Genomic DNA, 8,986 nt, shown 5'->3' with positions numbered 1-8,986 from the left:
TAAAATACGGAATGCTTCACAAATTTGTGTGTCATCCTTGTGGAGGGGACCATGCTAATCATCTCTGTATCATTCTAATTGCAAGCACCAGATTTTTTTTAATTTTTAGTTTCTTTTAGAACCGAGTTCTTTTTCTGTCACCCAGGTTGGAGTGCAATGGTACAATCATAGCTCACTGCAACCTCAAATTCCTGAGCTTAAGCGATTCTCTTGCCTCAGCCTCCAAGTAGCTAGGACTACAAGCACATATCACCACACCTGGCTAATTTTTTTTTTTTTTTTTTTTTTTTGTTGAGACGGAGTCTTGCTCTGTCGCCCAGGCTGGAGTGCAGTGGTCGGATCTCAGCTCACTGCAAGCTCCGCCTCCCGGGTTTACGCCATTCTCCTGCCTCAGCCTCCGGAGTAGCTGGGACTACAGGCCCCCGCCACCTTGCCCGGCTAGTTTTTTTGTATTTTTTAGTAGAGACGGGGTTTCACCATGTTAGCCAGGATGGTCTCGATCTCCTGACCTCGTGATCCGCCCGTCTCGGCCTCCCAAAGTGCTGGGATTACAGGCTTGAGCCACTGCGCCCAGCCACACCTGGCTAATTTTTTAAAAACTTTTTTGTAGACACAAAATCTTGTCATATTGCCTAGGCTGGTCTTGAACCTCTGGCCTCAAGTGATCCTCTCACCTCGGCCTCCAAAAATGCTGGGGTTATAGGCCTGAACCACCATACCTGACCTCGTATCAGACTTTTAACCATAGTCATTTTAAGTCCACAATTAATTACCTTATTCTCATGCTCTTCTAAAACCTTCTTTTTTAAGGCAGAGTCTCACTCTGTTGCCCAGGCTAGAGTGCAGTATCATGATCTTGTCTCACGGCAACCTCCACCTCCCTGGCTCAAGGGATACTCTGAGTAGCTTAGATTACAGGTGTGCACCACTATGCCCAGCTAATTTTTTTTTTTTTTTTTGTAGAGATGAGGTTTCACCGTGTTGCCCAGGCTGGTCTCGAACTCTTAGGCTCAAGCAGTCTGCCCACCTTGGCCTTCCAAAGTGCTGGGATTACAGGCATGAGCCACCTGCCCAGCCCTTCTGTGAGCTTTTTGCAAACAACTGTAATCCTAAAGTGTTGTGTCTTCAAGAAGATTCATGGGAAGTGTGGCCCAGTGCAGTGGCTCACGCCTGTAATCCCAACACTTTGGGAGGCCAAGGCAGGTGGATCACCTGAGGTCACAAGTTCAAGACCAGCCTGGCTAACATGGTGAAACCCTGTCTCTACTAAAAATACAAAAATTAGCCAGACATGGTGGTGTGCGCCCATAATCCCAGCTACTCAAGAAGTTAAGGCAGGAAAATTGCTTGAGCCTGGGAGATGGAGGTTGTAGTGAGCCAAGATCATGCCACTGCACTCCAGCCTGGGCGACGGAGGGAAACTCCGAAGATTCATGGGAAGTGTTAAAGCAAACAAAGTGAGAAGGACTCCGTACTTCCATATTTGAGTCCTTGTGGATGAACTGCAACCTAACTTAATAAGTAGACAAAATTGAAAACCTAACTTAGTAGTTATAATAGTGTCTATAATAATAGCTGAGTCTTAGCCAATGCCAGTACAGCCATACTTCAACCATTCATACACTGCTGGGTGTTCAGACTATATTCAAATAAGGCAAATGCCAAGCTGTAACTAATTCAGCTTTTTCTGAGCCTCACTTCCAGTTTCTGTACGTCACTTCCTTTTTCTTGTCTATAAATTTGTTCTGACCACAAGACACCATTGGAGTTTCTTTGAATCTGCTGCGATTCTGGGGGCTGTCTGATTTGCGAATCATTTATTGCTCAATTAAACTGCTTTAAACTTAATTCGGCTTTTTCTTTTAACAGAAGGATAGAGAGGACTCTGACAAATAAATGTAGGTTTCTGATAACTTTAAGAGCATACCACTGGACTAGGTAGAAATTTCCAGAACTCCAATGAAGAAACTGATGGGTTCGTGAGCTGCTAACCAAGATCAAGCAGAACAAAAATTAATTACATGGGATTAAATAAACTGATGAAGAATTATGGGTTTTTACAGCATTTTTATTTGAAATATTGCAGGTTTTTTGTTTGTTTGCTTGTTTTTGAGACAGAGTCGCGCTCTGCTGCCAGGCTGGATGGAGTAGAGTGGCGCGATCTCGGCTCACTGCCACCTCTGCCTCCCAGGTTCAAGTGATTCTCCTGCCTCAGCTTCCTGAGTAGCTGGAACTATAGGCGCATGCCACCATGCCCAACTAATTTTTTTGTATTTTTAGTAGAGACATGGTTTCACCATGTTGGCCAGGATGGTCTCAATCTTTGACCTCGTGATCCGCCCGCTTTGGCCTCCCAAAGTGCTGGGATTACAGGTGTGAGCCACTGTGCCTAGCCATATTGCAGGTTTTTTAATATTTTGTTTTTCAGATTTAAGACAACTCTTTCTTTTAAGCTGCCTGTAACTTACAGCAATTTGGCAAAGTATGCTTTTGTGAACAAAAATTGAAACATTTACTTTCAGTACCTACCTGATCCCTCCAGAATTTAGAAATATCCATGAAAATTTTTATTTTCATGGCAATATGGTTATTTTCCTACTTAAGTTCAGTAAGAATCTGCTGTTTTCTCAGGATAAAATTGAAAATATTAGTTATATTTTTTCACTGGGATACCATATTTGACAAGTGTGTAGAATGAATCTACAGGTACTGTAGACAAAGTCTGAAGTATGCTTTGGTTTGGCTTCATAGCCTCAAGAAGTTGTTAATAATCCAATCCAATGGATTTGATTTCCTATCAAAAGTTCCAGCAAAGCAACATTTAATAGAGCCTATGTGGTCAATTGTTATTCTTGCTGTACTTGTATAAATAAACAGCCCAAGTTTGATGAGACTAAGCTTATTTTGCAAACAAATTACTTTTACTCTGATTATCTTTGGTAGAAATGGGGCTGACTGTAGAGCAGGGGTCCCCAATGCCTAGCTCCCCTGTTAGGAACCAGGCCACATAGCAGGAGGTGAGCAGCAGACGAGCGAGTATTACTGCCTGAGCTCCGCCTCCATCAGACCATCAGCAGCATTAAAGTCTCATAGGAGGCCAGGCGTGGTGCCTCACGCCTATAATCCCAGCACTTTGGGAGGCCAAGCTGGGGGGATTGAGGTCAGGGGTTCAAGACCAACTTTGCCAACATGGTGAAGCCCCATCTCTACTAAAAATACAAAAATTAGCCAGGTGTAGTGGTACACACCTATAATCCCAGATACCTAGGAGGCTGAAGCAGTATTCCCTTGAACCCTGGAGGCAGAAGTTGCAGTGAGCCAAGATCAAGTCACTGCACTCCAGCCTGGGTGACAGAGTGAGGCTCCATCTCAAAAACAAAAACAACAAAGTCTCATAGAAGTGGGAACCCTATTGTGAACTTCACATGTGAGGGATCTAGGTTTCTTGCTCCTCATGAAAATCTAATGCTTTATGATCTGAGGTGAAAGTTTCATCCCGAAACTATCCCCTCCACCCCCATCCTGGTCTATGGAAAAATTGTCTTCCACAAAAAGGTTGGAGACCACTGCTATTGAGAGAAAAACTGTGTTTCTGAGGAAAGCTATAGTATACCTGTTATTACAGTGTACCCCTGTTCCTTGTTCTCAACTTTTTATCATCTACCTGTAGACTAAACTAGATTCTGAATTATTCTAGTTTCCTCCAATATGTGGCTACAACTCTCCAACTAAAAATAAGAGCTACTCTGTTCCCGAAGCCCTGCAAGCAGAAGCTAGACAACTCAATGTCAATTTTAAAGGACAAGTCTTATTACTGATGTGTGGGCCAAATAGAGATTTCACCAAAATGCATGATGCCATAACCAGAGACAATCAAACTGCAAATCAAGATGAGAAGTTGGACCGGGCCTGGTGGCTTACACCTGTAATCTCAACACTCTAGGAGGCTGAGGTAGGCAGATCACTTGAGGTTAGGGGTTCAAGACAAGCCTAGCCAACATCTTGGCTCACTATAACCTTTGCCTCTCAGGTTCAAGTGATTCTCCTGCCTCAGCCTCCCAAGTAACTGGGACTACAGGAACCTGCCACCACACCTGGCTAATTTTTTGTATTTTTAGTAGAAATAGGGTTTCACCATGTTGGCCAGGCTGGTCTTGAACTCGCGACCTCAGGTGATCCACCCGCCTCAACCTCCCAAAGTGCTGGGATTACAGGTGTGAGCCACCGTGCCCAGTTTCATGATCTGTTTTATAAAGTAAGACTTCTAGTGCTCAGCTTCAGTAGCACATATACTAAAACAATTAGAACGATACAGAGAAGATTAGAACCCCTGCATAAGGATGACATGCAAATTCATGAAGCATTCCATATTATTGTAAAAAAGACTTCTAGATCCACTTGTTCTCACTTCCTGCCTTAATTTATCCCAGTCGTGGGATGCTAGATTACCTACTAGCTGAACAGGAAGGAGTCTGTGTAGTTGCTGATACTTCTTGTTGCACATAGGTAAACATATCAAGTATTGTAGTGACTCAGTTATTAAAAATTAACATCTACTTGGTTAAAACAGGCAGACTCATCATCTAGCTCTTTCTTAGATATGTTTGATTTTAGTTGCTTTAGTTCATGGAGACCCTGGGTAAGAAGCATACTCCAAATTTTTGGTATTATCCTCCTGATGGTCACAATATTAGTCTTCCTGGTACACAGTATCCTCTCAAAAAGTCTTAAATATCTACATGCAGCCATCTGCTGAATGCTAAATGGTCTTTTGGGCTGGAATGAAGAAAACTTAAAGAAATACATGATAAGAAAGACAATGTAACCCATGAATGATGTATGGAGAGCACACCCCAAAATGATGGTGACTGTTGGATTGTATTGATGCCCTAAGTCTTGGTCACACTGTCACCTATGAGAGACCCTGACAAAAAGAGGGGAATTGTTCAATACAATTATATCTCTTTAGGCTCAACAGACCAAATCAAAATGGAGTTACTTGTCCTGAAGTTCCATACCAACAAACTGAAGCTAAGTTGTTTATGTGACACTTCAAGATAGCAGGAGTTAATAGGCAAATCCCCAAATAGTCCAGTTTTATCTGGCTTGAAAAAGTCCCTTCTGCTTTAACCTTTACAGGGAAAGTAGCTTTGAAATGACCAATCTGGTTTTTGGGTTTTTTTTCATTCTGTTTCTGCTTTCCTCAGCCCATTTCTTTTTTTTTCTTTTTTTTTCTTTTGGAGACAGAATATCACTCTGTCACTCAGGCTAGAGTGCACGATCTCAACTCACTGCAGCCTCCACTTCTCAGGTTCAAGTGATTCTCCTGCTTCAGCCTCCCAAGCAGCTGGGATTACAGGCACATGCCCATCTAATTTTTGTGTCTTTAGTAGAGACAGGGTTTTGCCAAGTTGACCTGGCTGATCTCAAACTCCTGACCACCTTCCTTGGCCTCCCAAAGTGCTGGAATTACAGGTGTGAGCCACCATGTCCAGGCTCCTCAGCTTATTTCTCTCTATAAAGCCAAACTCCTTTGCTCAGCTCACTGGAGCAAAGAAGTTTGGTTTTACAGAATGAATCACACACACACGAAAAGCCAGTTAAGATCTTTAAACTAAATTTGTTGTAATTTTGACTTTTGAAAGGAGTAACACCTAAGCATTAAAACAAAAAGTTGTAATTTTTACTTAGAGGAAGTTGGGGAGAGTATAAAGGAGAAAAGAAACTAACTTTGAACAATTATTCATTTATCTAACACACATTTATTAAGTGCTTTTTGTGTTCCAGGCACTGTGCTATGCCCTATGAATTCAGGGATATAATATGTTTTCAGATTAGATATCAAAGTATTGTTTAAATACAGGCATACCTCATTTTATTGTGTTTCACTTTATTGCAGTAAAAAGTAGTATTTCTGACTGCTCCATTGAGTGGCCGATTCTCTGTCTCTCTCCGTTTCCTCAGGCATCCTTATTTCCTGCTACACAATGATATTGAAATTAGGCCAACTAATAACCCTACAGTGGCCTCTAAGTGTTCAAATGAAAGGAGGAGTAATACATCTCTTACTTTAAAAGCTAGAAACAGTTAAGCTTAATGAGGAAGGGGGCATGTCAAAAGCTGAGACAGGCCAAAAGCTAAGCCTCTTGCATCAGTTAGCCAAGTTGCGAATGCAAAGGAAAACTTCTTTTTTTTTTTTTTTTTTTTTTTTTTTTTTTTTTTTGAGGCGGAGTCTCGCTCTGTTGCCGGACTGGAGTGCAGTGGCCGGATCTCAGCTCACTGCAAGCTCCCCCTCCCGGGTTTACGCCATTCTCCAGCCTCAGCCTCCCGAGTAGCTGGGACTACAGGCGCCTGCCATCTCGCCCGGCTAGTTTTTGTATTTTTAGTAGAGACGGGGTTTCACCGTGTTAGCCAGGATGGTCTCGATCTCCTGACCTCGCGATCCGCCCGTCTCGGCCTCCCAAAGTGCTGGGATTACAGGCTTGAGCCACCGCGCCCGGCCGGAAAACTTCTTGAAGGAAATTAGAAGTGTTACTCCAGTGAACACATGAACGATTAAAAAAAAAAAAATAGCAAAACAGCTTTGTTGTTGATAAGGGGAACGTTTGAGTGGTCTGGATAGAAGATCAAACTCATCACAACATTCCCTTAAGCCAAAGCCTAATCCAGAGGAAGGCCTCAACTCTCTTCAGTTCTATAAAGGCTAAGAGAGGTTGGAAAGCTGCAGAAGAAAAGTTTGAAGCTAGGCAGAGGTGGTTCATGAGGCTTAAGGAAAAAAGCTGTCTCTATCATGTAAAAGTGCAAGGTGAGGCCGGGCGCGGTGGCTCAAGCCTGTAATCCCAGCACTTTGGGAGGCCGAGACGGGCGGATCACGAGGTCAGGAGATCGAGACCATCCTGGCTAACACGGTGAAACCCCGTCTCTACTAAAAATACAAAATCTAGCCGGGCGAGGTGGCAGGCGCCTGTAGTCCCAGCTACTCGGGAGGCTGAGGCAGGAGAATGGTGTGAACCCGAGAGGCGGAGCTTGCAGTGAGCTGAGATCCGGCCACTGCACTCCAGTCCGGGCGACAGAGCAAGACTCCGCCTCAAAAAAAAAAAAAAAAAAAAGTGCAAGGTGAAGCAGCAAGTGCTGATGGAGAAGCTGTAGCAAGCTATCCAGAAGATCTAGCATAATAATCAATAAAGATGAACCCACTAAACAGATTTTCACTGTAGATGAAACAGCCTTATATGGGAAGAAGATGACATCCAGGAAAAAGCTGCCGGGAAGCTCGAATTGGGTGGAGCCCACCGCAGCTCAAGGAGGCCTGCCTGCCTCTGTAGACTCCACCTCTGGGGACAGGGCATAGCTAAACAAAAAGCAGCAGAAACCTCTGCAGATGTAAAAGTCCCTGTCTGACAGATTTGAAGAAGCAGTGGTTCTCCCAGCACAGAGGTTGAGATCTGAGAATGGACAGACTGCCTGCTTAAGTGGGTCCCTGACCCCTGAATAGCCTAACTGGGAGACATCCCCCACTAGGTGCAGACCAACACCTCACACCTCACACAGCTGGGTACACCCCTGAGACGAAGCTTCCAGAGCAAGAATCAGACAGCAACACTCGCTATTCAGCAGTATTCTATATTCTGCAGCCTCCGTTGCTGATATCCAGGCAAACAGGGTCTGGAGTGGACCTCAAGCAAACTCCAACAGACCTGCAGCTGAAGGTCATGACTCTTAGAAGGAAAACTAACAAACAGAAAGGACACCCACACCAAAACCCCATCAGTACGTCACCATCATCAAAGACCAAAGGCAGATAAAACCACAAAGATGGGGAAAAAGCAGTGCAGAAAAACTGGAAATTCAAAAAATCAGAGCGCATCTCCCCCTCCAAAGGAATGCAGCTCATCGCCAGCAACGGAAAAAAGCTGGATGGAGAATGAATTTGATGAGTTGAGAGAAGAAGGCTTCAGTCAATAAGACTTCTCAGAGCTAAAGAAGAAACTACGTAACCAGCGCAAAGAAACTAAAAACCTTGAAAAAAGAATGGATGAATGGATAGCTAGAATAATCAATGCAGACACTTTAAAAGAACTGATAGAGCTGAAAACCATGACACGAGAACTACGTGACAAATGCACAAGCTTCAGTAACCAACTCAATCAACTAGAAGAAAGAGTATCAGTGACTGAAGATCAAATGAATGAAATGAAGCGAGAAGAGAAGTGTAGAGAAAAAAGAGTAAAAAGAAATGAACAAAGCCTCCAAGAAATATGGTATTATGTGAAAAGACCAAATCTACGTCTGATTGGTGTGCCTGAAAGTGACGGGGAAAATGGAACCAAGTTGGAAAACACTCTGCAGGATATCATCCAGGAGAACTTTCCCAACCTAGTAAGGCAGGTCAACATTCAAATTCAGGAAATAGAGAGAACACCACAAAGATGCTCCTCGAGAAGAGCAACTCCAAGACACATAATTGTCAGATTCACCAAAATTGAAATGAAGGAAAAAATATTAAGGGCAGCCAGAGAGAAAGGTCAGGTTACCCACAAAGGGAAGCCCATCAGACTAACAGCAGATCTCTCGGCAGAAACTCTCCAAGCCAGAAGAGAGTGGGGGCCAATATTCAACATTCTTAAAGAAGAGAATTTTCAACCCAGAATTTCATATACAGCCAAACTAAGTTTCATAAGTGAAGGAGAAATAAAATCCTTTACAGACGAGCAAATGCTTAGAGATTTTGTCACCACCAGGCCTGCCCTACAAGAGATCCTGAAGGAAGCACTAAACATGGAAGGGAACAACCAGTACAAGCCATTGCAAAAACATGCCAAAATGTAAAGTCCATCAATGCTAGGAAGAAACTGCATCAACCAACAAGCAAAATAACCAGCTAATATCATAATGACAGGATCAAGTTCACACATAACAATATTAACGTTAAATGTAAATGGACTAAATGGTCCAATTAAAAGACACAGACTGGCAAATTGGATGA

The 8,986-nt window shown here is 43.2% G+C and overlaps 2 non-coding genes across 2 annotated transcripts; one reads left to right on the top strand and one right to left on the bottom strand.

Moving 5' to 3' along the window:
- Positions 1-105, bottom strand: LOC117086463. The gene has a single exon (XR_004438373.1). It is a non-coding gene; the product is annotated as a U6 spliceosomal RNA (small nuclear RNA).
- A 4,162-nt stretch (positions 106-4,267) lies between these two features.
- On the top strand, positions 4,268-4,375 carry LOC117086448. Its single transcript, XR_004438359.1, has one exon. It is a non-coding gene; the product is annotated as a U6 spliceosomal RNA (small nuclear RNA).
- Positions 4,376-8,986: the final 4,611 nt, after the last annotated feature.

This window comes from Trachypithecus francoisi, unplaced genomic scaffold (genome assembly GCF_009764315.1).
Source record: "Trachypithecus francoisi isolate TF-2019V2 unplaced genomic scaffold, Tfra_2.0 Lachesis_group1, whole genome shotgun sequence".
Lineage (NCBI taxonomy): Eukaryota > Metazoa > Chordata > Mammalia > Primates > Cercopithecidae > Trachypithecus > Trachypithecus francoisi.
The sequence above is the reverse complement of the archived record's forward strand: the minus strand, read 5'-3'. Positions and strand labels throughout refer to the sequence as shown.